The sequence below is a fragment of the Anolis sagrei genome, chromosome 2 (genome assembly GCF_037176765.1).
Source record: "Anolis sagrei isolate rAnoSag1 chromosome 2, rAnoSag1.mat, whole genome shotgun sequence".
Lineage (NCBI taxonomy): Eukaryota > Metazoa > Chordata > Lepidosauria > Squamata > Dactyloidae > Anolis > Anolis sagrei.
The window spans coordinates 163,183,952-163,203,567 of record NC_090022.1 but is presented as its reverse complement, the minus strand read 5'-3'; the positions used below and the strand labels follow the sequence as shown (position 1 = coordinate 163,203,567).

The following is a 19,616-nucleotide window of genomic DNA, read 5'->3' as shown; positions in this document are numbered from 1 at the left end:
AGTATCTGGCCACTTGGAGTGCCTCTGGTGTTGCCGCAAGAAGGTCCTCCATTGTGCATGTAGCAGGGCTCAGGTTGCATTGCAGCAGGTGGTCTGTGGTTTGCTCTTCTCCACACTTGCATGTCATGGACTCCACTTTGTAGCCCCATTTCTTAAGGTTGGCTCTGCATCTCGTGGTGCCAGAGCGCAGTCTGTTCAGTGCCTTCCAAGTCTTGCCCAGTCTTCTGTGTGCCCAGGGGGGAGCCTCTCATTTGGTATCAGCCATTGGTTGAGGTTCTGGGTTTGAGCCTGCCACTTTTGGACTCTCGCTTGCTGAGGTGTTCCAGCGAGTGTCTCTGTAGATCTTAGAAAACTATTTCTTGATTTAAGTCATTGACGTGGTGGCTGATACCCAAACAAGGGATGTCCTGGAGATGTCACTGCCTTGGTCCTTTCACTATTGGCTGCTACTTCCCAGCGGATGTCATTTGGTGCAATACCAGCTAAACAGTGTAATTTCTCCAGTGGTGTAGGGCACAGACACCCCGTGATAATGCGGTATGTCTCATTAATAGCCACATCCACTGTTTTAGTGTGGTTAGATGTGTTCCACACTGGGCATGCATACTCAGCAGCAGAGTAGCATAGCTCAAGGGCAGATGTCTTCACTGTGTCTGGTTGTGATCCCCAGGTTGTGCCAGTCAGCTTTTGTATGATATTGTTTCTAGCACCCACTTTTTGCTTGATGTTCAGGCAGTTCTTCTTGTAGGTAAGAGCACGGTCCAGAGTGACTCCCAGGTATTTGGGTGTGCCGCAATGCTCCAGTGGGATTCCTTCCCAGGTAATCTTCAGAGCTCGGGATGCTTGTCTGTTTTTAAGGTGAAAGGCAAATGTCTGTGTTTTAGATGGGTTAGGGATCAGTATGTGTATATGTGTTTATGTGTGTGTATATGTGTGTGTATATATATTTGCGTACCTCCTCTGGGAACCATATTTTAGATTCTCTATATACACAAACCTGAGCAAGGCAGAGTAAATAGGGTTAAAGTAAACCGTGAGGTCAGGAGAGGAGGAAGATATTTTCTTCAAAAAATCTAATGTGCCCAAGTTGTGCATTTCTGCACATATTCAGAGAAATGTTTTAAATTATGTGGTGTCAGACAGCCTCCAGCTCCAAAAGGGTTGAATAGTTACTGAGCCGTTGCATTTACATTGGCCCATTCAAATATACTTCCTTTGCAGAAATCGTGGAAGTCTTTAACTGACTGTTGGGATGCAATCTTCAGAGAGAGACTTGTGAATGCTATCAAGAGCTACAGGTGGAAGATGTCAACATCTGGACTGTACACAAAAGCCTGTGTCTAGAGTGTTTTTAAAATAAGTATTGTTTCAAATGAATCCATCAACACTGGGTGGTTTTTCATACTCTTGTTAATCCTTATTTCTTTTTTCAAAAGGGATGTTACCATCGTGTCCATTCCAACAACCAAGCAGTGGTACCATAAATGACATGGAAAATGCATTGAGGATTATTGCACTAGCTCTGCAGTTGCTTTATGTATGTGTTCCTCATTGTCCATCATTATTGTATGTTTCTTACAAAAAATTACACAATATGAAAAGTGCCATGTCTTCCAGAAATTTTTCTTACTTAACTTAGTAATTAAAAATGATAAGTAGATGCTTCAAATGAAACTACGAGGGTTGAATGAAAAAGAATGCCTCCACCTTCATAACTCCTCGACAGATGGCACTACTGGTATGCGGAAGGTACTGGGTTGTTCAGTAGACTCTAATCTACAGTTTCATTTTGGTTGAAAGCCTTAGCATTGAATGGTTGTGTTGCTAAAGTGTGAAATTTTGGAACTCTGTGCAGACGGTCGATCAATGCGACTTAAGCAACGTGCAGTCATTGAATTCTTGGCAGCAGAAGGTGTAACCCCAAAGGAGATTAATCAGAGATTGCAAGCTGTTTATGGTGATTGTGTTGATGTGAGTACTGTGCGTTGTTGGGCAAGTAAGCTTAAAGATATTTAGGTGGGAACATCTGACTTGGACGTCCTGTGACAGCAACCACAGAGTTTCATAGAATCATAGAATCATAGAATCAAAGAGTTGGAAGAGACCTCATGGGCCATCCAGTCCAATCCCCTGCCAAGAGACAGGAATATTGCATTCAAATCACCCCTGACAGATGGCCATCCAGCCTCTGTTTAAAAGCTTCCAAAGAAGGAGCCTCCACCACACTCTGGGGCAAAGAGTTCCACTGCTGAACGGCTCTCACAGTCAGGAAGTTCTTCCTCATGTTCAGATGGAATCTCCTTTCACAAGCAAAAGGTTGACAGATTGATTCAGCATGACTGTCGTATCCCTCAGAGAGAAATTTCAAGCATAATCGGCATTTCACAAGAATGTGTGGGTCACATTATTGCTTTTTTCGGAAGATCTGTGCACGATAGGTATCCAGGATGCTGATGCCTGAAATGAAAGCACACAGACTTGAAACTTCAGAAACTGGATCTCACCACCATACGACATCCTCCATACAGTCCCGATTTAGCACTGTCTGACTTCATCTGTTCCCGATAATGAAAGAAGATCTGTGGGAACATCATTATGCTTCTGATGAAGACGTTGAGAGAACTGTGAGACGCTGATTACGGAAACAGAGTATCGATTTCTTCCATGACAGTTTCAGAAAACATGCTTATTTATTTATTTATTTACAACTTTTCTATTCTGCCCTTCTCACCCCGCAGGGGACACAGGGCGGATTACAGTGTACACATATATGGCAAACATTCAATGCCAATTTTAACATACAACATTTACAGACATACACAGAGGCTATTTAACTTTTTCTGCCCACCAGGGGAGCTGTCACTTTCATCGTCCATCTGCGACACTGATGAGGTACTTCCACATTCCCCGCATGCTTTCTGCTGGAGTGCTTTTTGCTGGCATCTTTTTATGTCCTCATAAATTAGTTAATTTAGCCTCCCCACACTTTACGGTGGTACCTAATTTTCCTACTTGACAGATGCAACTGTCTTTCGGGTTGCAAAGGTCAACACAATTGGTTGGAAACCCACTCCAACCTGGGCTGGCTTCGAACTCATGACCTTTTGGTCAGAGTGATCTTAATGCACCTGACACTCAGCCAGCTGCGCCACAATCCCGGTTGAGAGAACTGTGAGACGCTGATTATGGAAACAGAGTATCGACTTCTTCCGTGACGGTTTCAGAAAACATGTTCATCATTGGCAGAAATGTATCCAATTGTCTGGTGATTATGTGAAAAAGCGAACAGTGGTAATTAAAAGCACATTCTAAGGATTATTTCTGCATTTGATTTATTAAAATATTCCCATCCAAACCCAAGTAACGAAAGTGGAGGCATTACTTTTCATTCAACCCTCGTTTTAAAAAAAAGTCAAAAGTAACAAATCTTGCTGTTCTGTTACAAAAAAAGCACATTGTTACAAACTTCTGAGCTATGGACAATGTACTGTTTTTATCCAAGTTGCAGGATAAAAACCTTATCCTTGACACCTATGGCGCCCAGGCTGGTTCACCTGCCTGGTTTTTGGAGTCTGATCAGGTCAAGATGGTGCCCAAGGAGAAGTTGACGGCCATTGGCCTGGGAAGGGACTGCTGAGTTGGCCGGCCGAGGGAAAGCCACCCACTGCCTTCTCTCGGCCTTCCTCTTGCGGCACCCAAGCGGTGTTTCCACCCAGAGCTAATGAAAGTGCTCTGAGCTAAACTATCTTTATTCTGCCTGTGCCGTGGAGTCTTTGGTGTGAGCCGGTCTCTGTTATTCCAGTGTGTAGACGCTGGGCTTCCTCTTGTTTGCTTTCCAAGTCCCGTTGCTTAGGCTGGGTCTGAGTCGGGAGTTTCCTTATCAGTCCAGTGCAGGCAGCTCCTGGCTGCTTATCTTCCAACTGCAGAACATCCCCCGTCCAAAGAGGGCAGGAAATCTCCCTCCTGCAGGGAGGGGAGGCAGAAAGAGAGGGAGGGGGCTTGGCCCAGGCTCCTTCTTCAAAGCAGCTCCTTCCAGTGGCTACGCAGTGCCTGTCAATGAGGGAAAGAGAGAGAGAGAGAGGTGGCCTCAGGGGGATTGGAGGTGGCAGGAAAAGCTTGGAGCCTAATTGATTTGATGTCCCCAACCCCACCGCTAATAACAATAATAACCATATACGCAAGCTCTGACTCAGGGAAGCAGTGCAGAAGAGAGGAAGCAGACACGAATCATGGCCCCCGAGCATGGTAGCCGGCAGGAGCCATGTGGTCGGCTTTGGGGGTGAGCTGCCTGGCGGTGCCAGCCAGCCGCGTCCATTCCAGGCACTAGGATCAGACTACGGCCCTCCTGGTGTGTCTTCAGGTAGACTGCACTGATTCTGGTTCTCCATGCCTCCGCAGCTTGCCAACCGGGCCTTCTCCTTGCTGCCCGCCATGAGGTGACAGCTCTTCATCTCCCTTCGAAATTCCTCAGCAGTTGGACAGGACTGTACTGCCTGCATCCCCATCTCAAGAAAATGACCCTCCTTGACCTTTGGAGATGGAAAGGTGCCTTTGGATGGGTGAAGTCTGACAGGTGAGGAAAAGGGGCATTTGGGGGAGGCAGGGAAAGGATGCTCGGCATCTTCCTTGGAAAGAAGAGAACTGAATATCGGCACTCGTTTCCCCTCGGCTGAATATGATTGTTTGCACCATTGGAAGTCATTCCTATCACGGCTCAGAGTGATCGCTGGTTGGTGTTGCAATTTGTTTGCCGATCTCAGCGTCCTATCTTTGACGTCCTGTATTTTGGTCAAGTTCTAATTTTTTTTTTACATTTTAGTCATCATTTTCATGTTGTCACAAGTAGTTTAGAATAAGCAGATCAAGATCCATCCATGCAAGTTTACATTTAGTTTTATTTTTATTCTTTAGGAATTGTGAGTTTTTCTCCCTCTTGTTGCCTTTCTGCTAGAAATCAAGATTATGAACTGTATGGCTTAGCAAACTGAATTTTTCACAGCACAATTGCAAGCTGAAAAGATTTTGTATCCAAATTCTCTGTATGATAGAAACCAGTATTTTTTCTTAAAGGGGGGGGGGGAGTATACAAGATAATTAAAATTAAATAATTACCACTGATCAATAGGGCTGGAACGTCCATCTGTACTTCAGTTTCAAATTATGCAGAGATTAGTTTATCTCAGAATTATCTCCATTATCACTGTGGTATCTCCTTTGCTTGACAATTACCGGTAATTGCCTGCCTTATCAAACCATATCTTCTACATGGTTTCCTATCAGCGTTCAATTTGTAGTAAAACCAAACTGTGGTTACTTCTTTCATTATGTTTTGTTAAAAAAAAAAAAATCAAATACCTATACCTACTTAATGTTTCCTACCAAAGTGACAATGTTGTTTTGTCCAAAATTCCATGTCTTTGTAAAGACAGACATGCGTGCATAATCTTATTAATTAAGATTAATTGATAAGATTATGCATAATTAATTTCCTACTTCCAACAGACCTCACTACCTCTGAGGATGCTTGCTATAGATGCAGGCGAAACGTCAGGAGAAAATGCCTCTAGAACATGGCCATATAGCCCGGAAAACTTACAACAACCCAGTGATTCTGGCCATGAAAGCCTTCGACAATACAAGATTAATTAAGATTAATTAGTTACGTTGTGTGTCTATAGCATTGAATGTTTGCCATGTATATGTACATTGTAATCCGTCCTGAGTCCCCTGCGGGGTGAGAAGGGCGGAATATAAATACTGTAAATAATAATAAGAAGAAGAACAACAACACTAGGTGCAGTGCTTAAAGACCTTGGCCTCCACTTAAATACAATCGGCGCTGACAAGATTACTATCTGCCAACTGCAAAAGGCCACCTTATTGGGATCTGCACGCATTATTCGGCGATACATCCCACAGTCCTAGACACTTGGGAAGTGTCCGACATGTGATCCAATACAACAGCCAACAGAGTATCTGCTGTGGACTCATCTTGTTGTGTTTCAAATAATAATAATAATAATAATAATAATAATAATAATAATAATATAAGCTTTATTTATATTCCGCACTATTTCCCTAATAATAATAATAATAATAATAATAATAATAATAATACATGTCGAATCTAGTCATTGACAAGTACATATGGTATTTCTGGAATGAGGAGCAGCGATTAGAAATTATCCTTCTATTTTTCTGGATATAATAACAATTAGCAAACACGACAGCAACTAAAAAGCTGATCGGAACATTTTGAAAGGAAGCAATGCAAAATAGAGAAAGTGTCATTCCCCCCCCCCCCCCCCCCAGGACTAACAGTTGTTTCAGTTTGGGCCCATCGACGTATTACACGCTTCCTTAAAGGGAAGCATTTCCTTGTGCGAAAAAGAGTGAAAACCACGTGTAGATTGTCATGCGTGGCAACTGCATGTGTTACTCTCACTGGGAGCTGAGTGTTCATATTAGGAAGCTATAGTTTCCTAATGGCTTCTATGTACATAAAAGAAATATATGGGCATTAAAAGATCCACAAGGAAGACCACTTAAGAGGACAGATTGGAATCTATTTAATGACTTCATGACAAACCCCAAGGAAATGGAAAACTAAAGATAATGACGGCATAAGTAAAGAAAAGAAGGAAGGAGGAAGCAAAAACATGAGTAGAAGGGAGAATCCACATGATGAGAATCAATATGAGAATTATCTTAAAGATGAGAATGGAGACTTGGGAGTCAACAAATTCCCCCCACAACCTTTCAGCCCCTTAAACCCTACACCCTCCCCCCGTTACCCTAAGCCAGTCCTATACATCCCCAGACCCCTCCTTCTTTTATTTTTTCTTTCCTACCCCCCCTTTTACCCCAAGACCCTTACCTATTACCCTAAGACACCCCTCACAAGTTTTTAACTGGTTGTAATTATCGAAATACACTCAATAAAAATATATTTTTTAAAGAAATATATGGGAAATCACTACAAATGAGGTTCTGTACATATATTCTCCACTGCATCACCGGAATAATGCATAATACATAACAGTTCTTACAACAGTCGGATGTGGCTGTTTGGGAAGCTGCAGGAAAGCAAAGGACTGTATTATCGTTGTGCTATTAATTATAAAGAAATCAGAAGACGCTTACTTCTTGGGAGGAGAGCAATGAGCAATCTTGATAAAATAGTGAAGAGTAGAGACATCACACTGGCAACAAAGATCCGCATAGTTAAAGCAATGGTATTCCCCATAGTCACCTATGGATGTGAGAGCTGGACCATAGGGAAGGCTGAGCGAAGGAAGATCGATGCTTTTGAACTGTGGTGTTGGAGGAAAGTTCTGAGAGTGCCTTGGACTGCGAGAAGATCTAACCAGTCCATACTTCAAGAAATAAAGCCTGACTGCTCATTGGAGGGAAGGATAGTAGAGGCCAAGATGAAGTATTTTGGCCACATCATGAAAAGAAAGGAAAGCTTAGAGAAGACAATAATGATGAGGAAAATGGAAGGAAAAAGGGGCCGACCAAGGGCAAGATGGATGGATGGCATCCTTGAAGTGACTAGATTGACCTTGAAGGAGTTGAGGGTGGTGACGGTCGACAGAAAGCTCTGGCATGGGCTGGTCCATGAGGTCACGAAGAGTCGGAAGTGACTGAATGAATAAACAACAACATTAATTATATGTTTTATAATGTCTAATAGTAAAGGGCTGCATACATATAATATACAGCATTGATTACATGCATTTTATAATGCATGTGTACACATATATGGGTTCATCATTAAACACAGAGTTATGCTTCCCTAAAAATCACCAATTTCAGCTGAATTTCAACACTTTGAAGCCTGTTGGGTTGTAGCTGCAGTGTATTTATTTATAGGTAAAGGGTAAAGGTTTTCCCCTGACATTAAGTCTAGTCATGTCTGACTCTGGGATGTGGTGCTCATCTCCATTTCTAAGCCGAAGAGCTGGTGTTGTCCATAGACACCTCCAAGGCTAGGTCGGCAAAAGCTAGGGCTGACAGCGGAAGCTCACGCCGCTCCCCGGAATTGAATCTGTGACCTTTCGGTCAACAAGTTCAGCAGCTCAGCGCTTTAACCCACTGCGCCACCGGGGGCTCCGGTGTATAAATATAAATATTTATAAATATAAATAATATTTATAAATAATACAAATAATATAATATAAATAGTATAATATAATATAATAATATATTTATTAATAATATATTTATAAATAATAATAATATATTTATAATTATAAATATTATTTATAAGTATAAATTTATTTATACTTCTAGTTTAAGATACACATAAAAACGAAAGATGAAATTAAGTGGCTGATGGGATCATTATCAGGTTATATCCCTAATCCAGGGAATCTGAAATGTTTTGATTCATGTCTGTTTTGCATCTCTGTATACGAACCCACACAATCTCTTCGATCATCAGGAGAGGCCCTGCTCGCAATCCCACGTGCATCGCAAGTGCGATTGGTGGGGATGAGGGACAGGGCCTTCTCGGTGGTGGCCCCTTGACTCTGGAACTCACTCCCCGAGGACATCAGGCATGCCCCAATGTTGGCAGTCTTTAGAAGGAGCTTGAAAACGTGGTTGCTCCAGTGTGACTCCCCAGAATAAGGAAACTCCAAGCAATATATCCCAAATGCACTTTACTAGAGATCTAGAATTGCCTGCACACCCCACCTATCCCCAAATATCTATCCTATTTCACCTGATCATGCCCAACATTTTTAAAGATTTTAAGTACTACGTTTGGCCTTGCCACAGGTTTTAATGCGCCGTGGTGTTATTGTTTATGTTTTTTGCTTTGTTTATGAGGTTTTTTTTATTATTGTACTGTTGTTGTGTTTTACTGATGTATTTGGGCTCGGCCTCTTGTAAGCTGCACCGAGTCCTTCTGGAGATGGTAGCGGGGTATAAATAAAGGTTTATTATTATTATTATTATTATTATTATTATTATTAAAAGTTACTGCAAGCCTGTTTGGCATGACCTAACACATTATTTGGGACTGGTTGTATTGTAAACTGGATTTCATAAGCATGTGTTATTCCTATAAAACAGGATAGGGTTGTTTGGATGGAAAAACAGTATATTCTGAACTGGTGGCTACACCGGGTTTGAACCAAATTTCTTCTCTCTTTTTATCTCCACTCCAAGTTAGAGAAGGGGATTCCTCAAACCACACATTGCAGACATCCAGTTTACTTGTAGTCATAAGGCTGGTTTTGGGGGAAAAACAACTTATGGTCTAAAATTATATACCCAGCCACCCACCCACATTTAAAAGTAGCGCATTGTCATTCCTTTTTTCAATTTAACTTTGAGAATTACTTTGAAATGGCCTCAGATGTGGCTGATTGGGAAGCCAAACCCTCTTGATGACATTTGCAAAACCATTTCCTCTGTTTTGAAACTTTTCTATCGCCTGACACTCAAACAAAAGGCCGAGGCAGTCAGTCAAGAGCGAGCATTGTTGTTATTTTGTCTTGTTCAGTAGGTTATCTGCTTCGCAAAACAACACTCATGAGTCTAGCTATTGAATTTTGGCAGTATTATTATTATTATTATTATTAATTTGCATTGACGGGGTTGGAGTGGACTTTGCAGAGGAATCTGGCTGTTGGGAAAGGAGCAGGCAACTGAAAATTGTAATTTTGTCCTGAAAAAGATAGAAATTATTTCTGAGCAAAATGTGGCCTTGTCCTTGTCATATCTTTGATACTTTATTTCACGATGATGATGATGATGATGATGATAACACTTTATTTGTACCCCGCTACCATCTCCTCAAGGGACTCGGTGCGGCTTACATGAGGCCGAGCCCGAATACAACAATACAAGCAAAACAACAACAGTACAAGCAATTAAAATAAAACATAGACAATAAAATATACAACATTATCAATAAGAGAACACGCAATTAAAAACAGTGGGAAGGCCAAATGTAAAGTTAAAATGGAAATAATGCTGGGACATGGACAAAAGGTGATAGTGGCGTTTGTGGAAGGGCATATGAGCAGATCTAAAAAGTGTAAAGTACTTTGGAGGACAAAGTGCTATGGGATCATTATTCCGGGAAGGCACACTAGAACAACCATGTCTTCAAGCTCCTCTTAAAGACTGCCAAGGTTGGGGCCTGTCTGATGTCTTTAGGGAATGAGTTCCAGAGTCAAGGGGCCACCACCGAAAAGGATGATGATGATGATGATGATGATGATGTCAACACTACGTAACAAAATATAAAAAATCTGTTTCTGGTTTGAAAGTATTTTTTCCTGTTTAATTGTGCAGTACTTAATTTGAAAATAGTTGTTAAACTCCAAAAACTATGTTGAATTAGTTGAGGCTCTGTGAGATATTCATAGAAAAACTATAGCAAAATGTGCTGCAGGACGTCCACAAAAACCAAGTTTTTGCAGGTTAATAAACTTTTGTGTTTGTGATAAAACCAATTGGGAAATGACATTTGTAACCCAGGAACAATAATAATAATATAATAAACTTTATTTCTACTCATCTCCAATGGGGACTCGGAGCGACTTATATGAGGCCAAGCCCGGACAACATAATACAGCAATAAAATCAAAACATATACATCAGACAACAACAACATTATCAAAACGACATTAAAATAATAATAAATAATAAAAGTAATAATAAAATTAAAATCATGTTACATAGTATAATAATAATAATAATAATAATAATAATAATAATAATAATAATAGAAGTAATTGGAACTAGTGCCACAAATACCATCTGTTTGTGACAAAGAACTGGTGGGATCACAAGTCTGAAAAAGTTACAGAAACTACTCTAGGACTTCTGAATTCAGGCTGACATAGTTTTGGAGCACAACACTCCTGACCTCACGATCATGCTAAAAACAAAGTATGGATAGTTGATGTTGCAATCCCAGGCCATAGCAGGATTGAAGAGAAACAACTGGAAAAGCTGACGTGATACAAGAATTTGAGGATCAAACTGCAGAGACTGGCACAAGCCAGTAAAGATGGTCCCAGTGGTGATCGCCACACTGGGTGCAGTACCTAAGGACCTTGGATCACACTTAAACACAATCGGCATAAACAAAATTACCATCTGTCCGCTGCAAAAGGCCACCCCACTGGGATCTGTATGCATTATTAGCCGATAAATTACACAGTCCTAGACACTTGGGAAGCATCCGACATGCGATCCAATACAACAGCCAGCAGAGTGATCTTGTTTACTGTGTACTAATCTTGTTGTGTTTCTAATAATAATAATAAGAAGGAGGAGGAGGAGGAGGAGGAGGAGAAGAAGTGTCTGACGTGTGTGATCTAATACAACAGCCAGCAGAGTGTCTGCTGTGGACTCATCTTGTTGTGTTTCAAAGAATAATAATAATAATAATAATAATAATAATAATAATAATAATAATGTATTTATTTATTACTCACTTCTCCTTGTTGCTCAAGGCAAGGTACAACAGTCTTAAAATAGTGAACAAAGCACTATTAAAATGCATATAATAAATGGAAGTAAAATACAGCTTAAATTCACCAATAAAATGCAGGTTTAAAAGTCTTAAATTCTGACAGCTGATTTAATGGAGAAGGCAGACAGTGAACTGCTGTTTCCAAGTCAATTGTACATTTCCTTGTTTACATTTATGTACTGTATTGCTCAGCTTTGCGTGTTTTAATTTGCACGTGCCCTTGGGTGGAAAGACTGCATGAGGAGGGTTGAGTGGGGCAGGAAAATGTCGTGGAGGAACAAGAAGACAGTGGGGCACAGAGAAGCCCCTTCCCCCAAATGAAGATTTCAGGAGTTTTCTATTGGTTTTCCCAGTCAGGAATTCCAACCATTTCAAAGCCAGTCTTCATTCTGTATCAGCTACCCTCTGGGCAGCTAAACCAGGAAATCCCAACTGGATGCCCCCCCCCCCCACAAGGGTCTTCCTCCTGGGCAAACCAAGAATGGACAACCTGGAAGTCCCTTAATAGACTCAGAAGCGGAGTGGGCAGATTAAAAGACAACCTGCCAAAATGGCACTACCTAAAATAATCCCGAATCTTGTGTGACTGTGGAGCAGAACAGACTACTCTGCACCTGTATGCTTGTCCACTATGCCCTGCCTCATGTACAGAGGAAGAATTGTTGGAGGCTACAGACAATGCCGTTGCTGTTGCCCGTTTTTGGCCAAAAGATATTTAGCTGCCTGTGTGCCTTCTATTTTTATCAGTCTTATACTAATTTATGCAATGCTTTTGATATGAAATAAATAAATAAGCTATCCAAGGAACGGAATCCAATTTCAAACTAGGTCCAACTCTTTGGATACCTAAATCAGACAAGAGCAGATTTGTTGCCACACTGACACAGCAGCCACTAGTGTTTTCAGATATGTCAGGCTATATTTCCAATCTTTCCCCAGGTTGGGATTTGTAGTCCAACCCATCTGGAGATATGCTGTCCTCCCAACATTTACTGGTATGTAATGTGGTTGTACAATAAGCAGCACCATCACATGCTCAGCAGCCAGAAATGCCTACCCAAACCTTCATATAGGAATGTCCTTTGTAGGAATAGATAGTCATTTCCCCCCTTCTCTCATACCAGTAGAACTCAGAATGAGTTTTCCATTGGCTTCAGTTATGTATTAGAGCCCCCGGTGGCGCAGTGTGCCGGCAGGACTGAAGACCAACAGGTCACAGGTTCGATTCCGGGGAGAGGCGGATGAGCTCCCTCTATCAGCTCCAGCTCCTCATGCAGGGACATGAAAGAAGCCTCCCACAAGGATGATAAAACATCAATTCATCCAGACGTCCCCTGGGCAATGTCCTTGCAGATGGCCAATTCTCTCACACCAGATGCAACTTGCAGTTTCTCAAGTCACTCCTGACACAACAAAAAAAAGTTATGTATTTCATTAATAGGAGTAGCAAAGTTATGTATTCCATTAATAGGAGTAGCAAATCATGCTGGCCTGAGGAGGTACACTTGGGGGGAGATGGTTGGCCTGTTGCCACTTGCCTGCCACTCAGATAGTTTCCAGAGACATCGGATGCAGAATGCTAGTTTTCACAGATTGTTGCCCTTCCAGTCAATGGCATCTACTGTTCTTCTTTTACTTTTGCTTCTCATTGACAAAAGTATAAGAAAAGGAGAAAAGACATTTGTTTGTGAGTAGTCATCTCTCCCTGAACCATGATGTAACACATCCGCCAAACTGAAACCTGCCCGAAACATTTTATTGCCTAAGGTAAAGAGCATGTAGCTTTCTTCTAGGTTTCTGCCCTTAGATTGATCAACGGGGGAGAAATCAGCAGGCACTGCCCACAAGCACCTTTCACATATAAATATGTGAAAGGAGGCCACAGGGAGGAGGGAGCAAGCTTGTTTTCTGCTTCCCTGGAGACTAGGACACAGAACAATGGCTTCAAACTACAAGAGAGGAGATTCCATCTGAACATGAGGAAGAACTTCCTGACTGTGAGAGCCGTTCAGCAGTGGAACTCTCTGCCCCGGAGTGTGGTGGAGGCTCCTTCTTTGGAAGCTTTTAAGCAGAGGCTGGATGGCCATCTGTCAGGGGTGCTTTGAATGCAATATTCCTGCTTAGTGGCAGGGGGTTGGACTGGATGGCCCATGAGGTCTCTTCCAACTCTTTGGTTCTATGATTCTATAACTTTGAGGCATTATCTGCCATGCCGAATCTATTCTCCCAAACAGGTTCAATACCTTGGACAACTCCTTTAAAGTTTATACCAGGGGTCTTTAAACTTTTTAAGCAGAGGGCTAGTTCGTAATCCCTCAGAGTATCTGGAGCTGGACTATAGTTCGAAAAAAAGCATGAACAGATTGCTGTGCACACTGCACAAAAAAAATTTTAGTGCAAAAAAAAAATGAAAGAACAATACAATATTTAAAATGAAGAACATTTTAACCAACTGGCCACCAGTATTACAATGGGAAGTGGAGGCCTGCTTTTGGTTGATGAGACAGTCAAGTTAATTAGGATTATTGTTGTTGCGTGCCTTCAAGTCGTTTCAGACTTAGGTTGGCCCTAAGTCTAATGTTTAGGGTGGGGGTCGGGTAAATGACCTTAGAGGGACACATCTATTATTTATTTATTTATTTACAGCTTTTATATTCCGCCCTTCTCACCCCGCAGGGGACTCAGGGAGGATTACAGAGTACACATATATGGCAAACATTCAATACCAATTTTTGACATACAAACATATACAGACATACACAGTGGCTATTTAACTTTTTCTGGCTGCCAGGGGAGCTGTCGCTTTCATCATCCATCTGCGATGCTGATGAAGCACTTCCACATTCCCCGCATGCTTTCCTGCTGGAATGCTTTGCTGGAGTCTTCTTTATGGCCTCATGAATCAGTTAATTTAGCCTCCCCACACTTAAAGGTGGTACCTTATTTTCCTACTTGACAGATGCAACTGTCTTTCGGGTTGCAAAGGTTGACAACAGGCTACACCCAATTGGTTGGAAACTCACTCCAACCCAGGCTGGCTTCGAACTCATGACCTTTTTGGTCAGCGTGATCTTAATGCAGCTGACACTCAGCCAGGTGCGCCACAATCCCGGTGGGTCTAGCCCATGAGCCTTAGTTTGGGGACCCCTGGTCTATACTAAAACCCAAAATGGGGTTACACTCCCCCTGAAGATGCAGGTTCACAGCTTGGTGGTGATCCTGGATTCATCACTGTCCCTGGAATCCCAGGTGTCGGCGGTGTCCAGGAGTGCCTTTGAACAGTTAAAACTTGTGCCCATACCTTGAGATGCCAGACTTGGCCATGGTAGTCCACACCTTAGTCACATCCCATTTGGATTAATGCAAAGCGCTCTACGTCGGGCTGCCTTTGAAGACAGTTCAGAAGCTTCATTTAGTACAAAAGGGGATTTTGGCCTGCATCAACAGGAGTAGAGTGTCTAGATCCAGGGAAGTAATGCTACCCCTCTATTCTGCCTTGGTTAGACCACATCTGGAATAGTGTGTCGAATTCTTGGCACCACAGATGTTGGCAAGCTGGAATGTGTCCAGAGGAGGGCAACTAAAATGATCAAGGGTCTGGTGAACAAGCCCTATGAGGAGCGGCTTAAAGAGTTGGGCATATTCAGCCTGAAGAAGAGAAGGCTGAGAGGAGACATGATAGCCATGTATAAATACGTGAGAGGAAGTCATAGGGAGGAGGGAGCAAGCTTGTTCTCTGCTGCCCTGGAGACTAGGACGTGGAACAATGGCTTCAAACTACAAGAAAGGAGATTTCATCTGAACATTAGGAAAAACTTCCTGACTGTGAGAGCCGTTCAGCAGTGGAACTCTCTGCTCCAGAGTGTGGTGGAGGCTCCCTCTTTGGAAGCTTTTAAACAGAGGCTGGATGGCCATCTGTCAGGGGTGATTTGAATGCAATATTCCTGCTTCTTGGCAGGGGGTTGGACTGGATGGCCCATGAGGTCTCTTCCAACTCTTTGATTCTATGAAAGATTGGTGGCCAAGTTACTAACAGGAGCGCCGCACAGGGAGAAAACCATTCCCATTTTGCAGCAGCTCCACTGTCTGCCTATCTGCTGGTTATTACCTTTAAAGCCCTAAATGGCTCAAGTCCCGGCAATTTGTCAAATAGCATCTCCTCTTATACACCAACTCAGACACTGCAGTCAGTGGAGGAGTCCCTACTCTCAGTCCCACCCCCGTCTCAAGCGTGGCAGGTAGGAACGAGAGAGAGAGCCTTCTCCGTGATCACCCCCTACTTCTGTAACTCCCTCCTTAAAGATATAAAAACAGTCCCTTCCATACTCTCCTTCAAAAAATAATATAAAACTTACTTTTGTACATTGGCATATGGAGAGGAGAATGAGTAGAAATTCACAGTCACTTAATTTTACAGTCACTGTGAAAAAAAATTACAGTTTTTAAAAAAGTCCTGTATTCCGAATTTGTCACCACACTCAGCTGGCTTTTAACATAGGTGATCCCATTGACCTCTCTGGCTTTATCAGCTGTATAATATTTTAATAATGATTTTAAATGAATGTTAATTTGGTGTTTAGATAGTTTATGTTTAATATCTGTTATGTTAGATGTGGATTAATTGATTGTTTTATGTTGTTATATTGGAACTGGCATTGAATGTTTGCCATCTTTTGTTGTAACCCACCCTGAGACCCCTTGGGGAGAGAGGGAAGAATATAAATAAAGTATTTATTATTATTGTTGTTGTTATTATTATTATTATTATTATTATTATTAGAAACACAACAAAATGAGTCCACAGCAGACACTCTACTGGCTGTTGTACTGAATCTCATGTCAGACACTTTCCAAGTGTCTAGGACTGTGTGATGTATCGGCGAATAATGTGTGCAGATTCCAGTAAGGTGGCCTTTTGCAGCTGGCAGATGGTAATCTTGTCAGTGCCGATTGTGTTTAAGTGCAGGCCAAGGTCTTTAGGCCCTGCACCCAGTGTGCTGATCACTACTGGGACCACCTTGACTGGCTTGTGCCAGAGTCTTTGCAGTTCAATCTTTAAATTCTCATATCGTGTCAGCTTTTCCAGTTGTTTCTCTTCAGTCCTGCTGCCACCTGGGATTGCAACATTGACAGTCCATACTTTGTTTCTTAACACGATCGTGAGGTCAGGAGTATTGTGCCCCATAACTATCTGTCTGAATCTGGAAGTCCCAGAGTAGTAGTTTGGTTTGATGTGTTCATTCTCTGTAACTTTTTCCGGCTTGTGATCCCACCAGTTCTTTGTCGCAGGCAGATGGTATTTGTGGCACAGGTTCCAATGGCGCATCTGAGCAACGGTGTTATGCCTCTGCTTGTAGTCTGTCTGCACAATCTGCTTGCAGCAGCTGAGGATGTGATCTATTGTTTCATCTGCTTCCTTGCAGAGTCTACACTTGGGTCTACACTGTTGTTGACTTTTCAATTCTGGCTTTGATGGCATTGGTTCTAATGCCATCAAATAATAATAATAATAATAATTATTATTATTATTATTATTATTTATAAAATGGTGTTATTGTCCCATAACATAGGTAGGTGTCCGCCACTAAGGGGAAAAGGAATCAGTCCTTGCTTCCTTGTGCTACATGGTTTCATGGTTCCTTCTTAGAATGCCCTAACAGGGCTATTTTCTTTACTGCTGTCTATTTCCCTTTGTTTTTATGATTCACAAGGGATTTCTAAACAAAAAACTTTTTTTCCCCCAAAAAACCCAACGTTCCCAAGATGTGCATTTCCAATGATCTTCTGGGCCTCTTTTTAATCCCCCCCCCCCCCCAGTTATTTAGTGTCAAGACAGTCTTCAGCTCAGAAAGGGTTGGTTAGGTACTGATCCAATACATTTGCATTTGCCCATGCAAATGTACTTCCTTTCCAGAAACAGTGGTGGGCTTTAGCTAACTGTTGAGTTGTAAGTATCAGAAAGACATTTGCTAATGCCACCAAGTCAAATTACGTCTTTCCTCTTTATTTATTTTTTTTCTGATCAAAAACACGAGAGTCACAGGTAGAAAATATCAACATATGGACTACATTCTTTCAAATGAATGTGTTAGCACTGGGCCATTTTTCTTGTCACTCCTGACTTCTTATTTCAAAAGGCATGTTTTACCATAGTGTTAGTTGGGGATGAGTGTGCTAGTTCTGCACTCTCTTTACTTATGTGTTACTCTTCAGTATTTGGTCTTTTCTCTGTGTTTCTTATAAAAAATATACATTTAAAAACATGAAAAGTGCAATGTTTTCCCCAAATTATTTCCACCCAAACCTAGACTGAGTATTATAAAAGGGAAATCCCTTATCTAGAGATTTAGAAAGCTTTCCCTTTTATATAGACCAGGGTTCCTCAAACTACGGCCCGGGGCCCGGATACGGCCCTCCAAGGTCATTAACCGGCCCTCACTCAGGGTCAACCTAAGTCTGAAATGACTTGAAAGCACACAACAACAACAGCAATCCTATCTCATCAGCCGAAAGCAGGCCCACACTTATCATTGAAATACTAATAAGTTTATATTTGCTAAAATTGTTCTTCATTTTAATTATTGTATTGTATTTAAGTGGTTTTTTTGTACTACAAATAAGAGATGTGCAGTGTGCATAGGAACTCATTCATGTTTTTTCAAATTATAATCCGGCCCTCCAACAGTTTGAGGGACTGTGACCTGGCCCTCTGTTTAAAAAGTTTGTGGACCCCTGATATAGACTGAGCAAGATGATCTTCTCTAAATTCCATGTTTTGGGCTGAAGACAGACAGAAATGTAGGCAATGTGCTAGTTTTATCGAGAAACTCATGGCTTGGTTAAGTTAAACCAATAGTGTACTTTCATCTGGTATTTTGTGTATTTCCATTCACCCTGGAAGGGGAAAAAAGGGTTTCTGAAACACAAGCTGAGTATAAAAGGTAAAAGTTTCCCCTTGACATCGTGTCCGACTCTGGAAGGTGATGCTCACCTCCATTTCTAAGTTGAAGAGTTGGCGTTGTCCGTAGGGTTATGTGGCTAGCCTGACTGCATGGAGTGCAGTTACCTTCCCACTGAAGCAGTATCTATTGATCTATTCATATTTGCATGTTTTCGAACTGCTAGGTTGGCAGAAGCTAGAGCTAACAACAGGAGCTCACCCTGTCCTGTGGATTCGGACTGCAGACCTTCCAGTCAGCAAGTTCTGCAGCCTAATAATTTAACCTGCTGCACCACCACAGCCCCTTATCCTTAATTTTGGTATCCAGAATATTTGAAAACCAAAAATTGTCAGAGACAGTGACACATATGCTTTGCTCAATGTACACAAACTTTGTTTTACGTCCAAATGCTTTTAGGCTGCGTGTATGAAACCTAAATGAATTTTGAGTTTAATGTATTGTCGAAGGCTTTCATGGCTGGAATCACTGGGTTGTTGTAGATTTTTCAGGCTGTATGGCCATGTTCTAGAAGCATTCTTTCCTGATATTTCGCCTGTATCTATGGCAAGCATCCTCAGAGGTCAGACCTCACAACCTCTGAGGATGCTTGCCATAGATGCAGGCGAAACATCAGGAGAGAATGCTTCTAGAACATGGCCATATAGCCCGAAAAACCTACAGCAATTTAATGTTGTGTTTAGATTTAGGTCCCATACTCAGGATATCTCATTATACACATATATACAGGTATTCCAAAATCTGGAAACCTCTGAAATATTTCTGATCCCAAACATTTTGGATAAGATCTATTTAGTCTATAATTCTGAATGTTGTTTCGGATTCTTTAAAGAAAAAACACAGAATTTTCAAGAATTCAATCTACCCCCATAAAACAAGAATTCTTCCATAGGAGTATCATCACTTTGAGATGGCTCCTTTAATCTATAATCCATAATTACCACAAATGTTCAAGAACTATCTGCTCATTCTCTGGAATCCATTTAAATAGAGCTCCAGAAAAACAGTATTGCACAGGTTACATCTCCTCTTTTCCCCCTCAAATAATTGATGCACATGGAAACAAACATTGTAATGCATTGACTGCCTCAGCATTTCTTGAACATGACTCTATATTTCCTGTCACATTCCAATCCTGGATCTAGCTGTGGAAATAT

The 19,616-nt window shown here is 41.6% G+C and overlaps 1 protein-coding gene across 1 annotated transcript in view; it reads left to right on the top strand.

Moving 5' to 3' along the window:
- Positions 1–3,867: 3,867 nt before the first annotated feature.
- The window catches only part of LYL1 (LYL1 basic helix-loop-helix family member), a 31,200-nt gene continuing 15,451 nt past the window's right edge, over positions 3,868–19,616 (top strand). The window contains exon 1 of the mRNA XM_060763576.2: positions 3,868–4,573. The gene's annotated coding sequence lies outside the window, so the exon portion shown is untranslated. The remainder of the gene's footprint in view (positions 4,574–19,616) is intronic.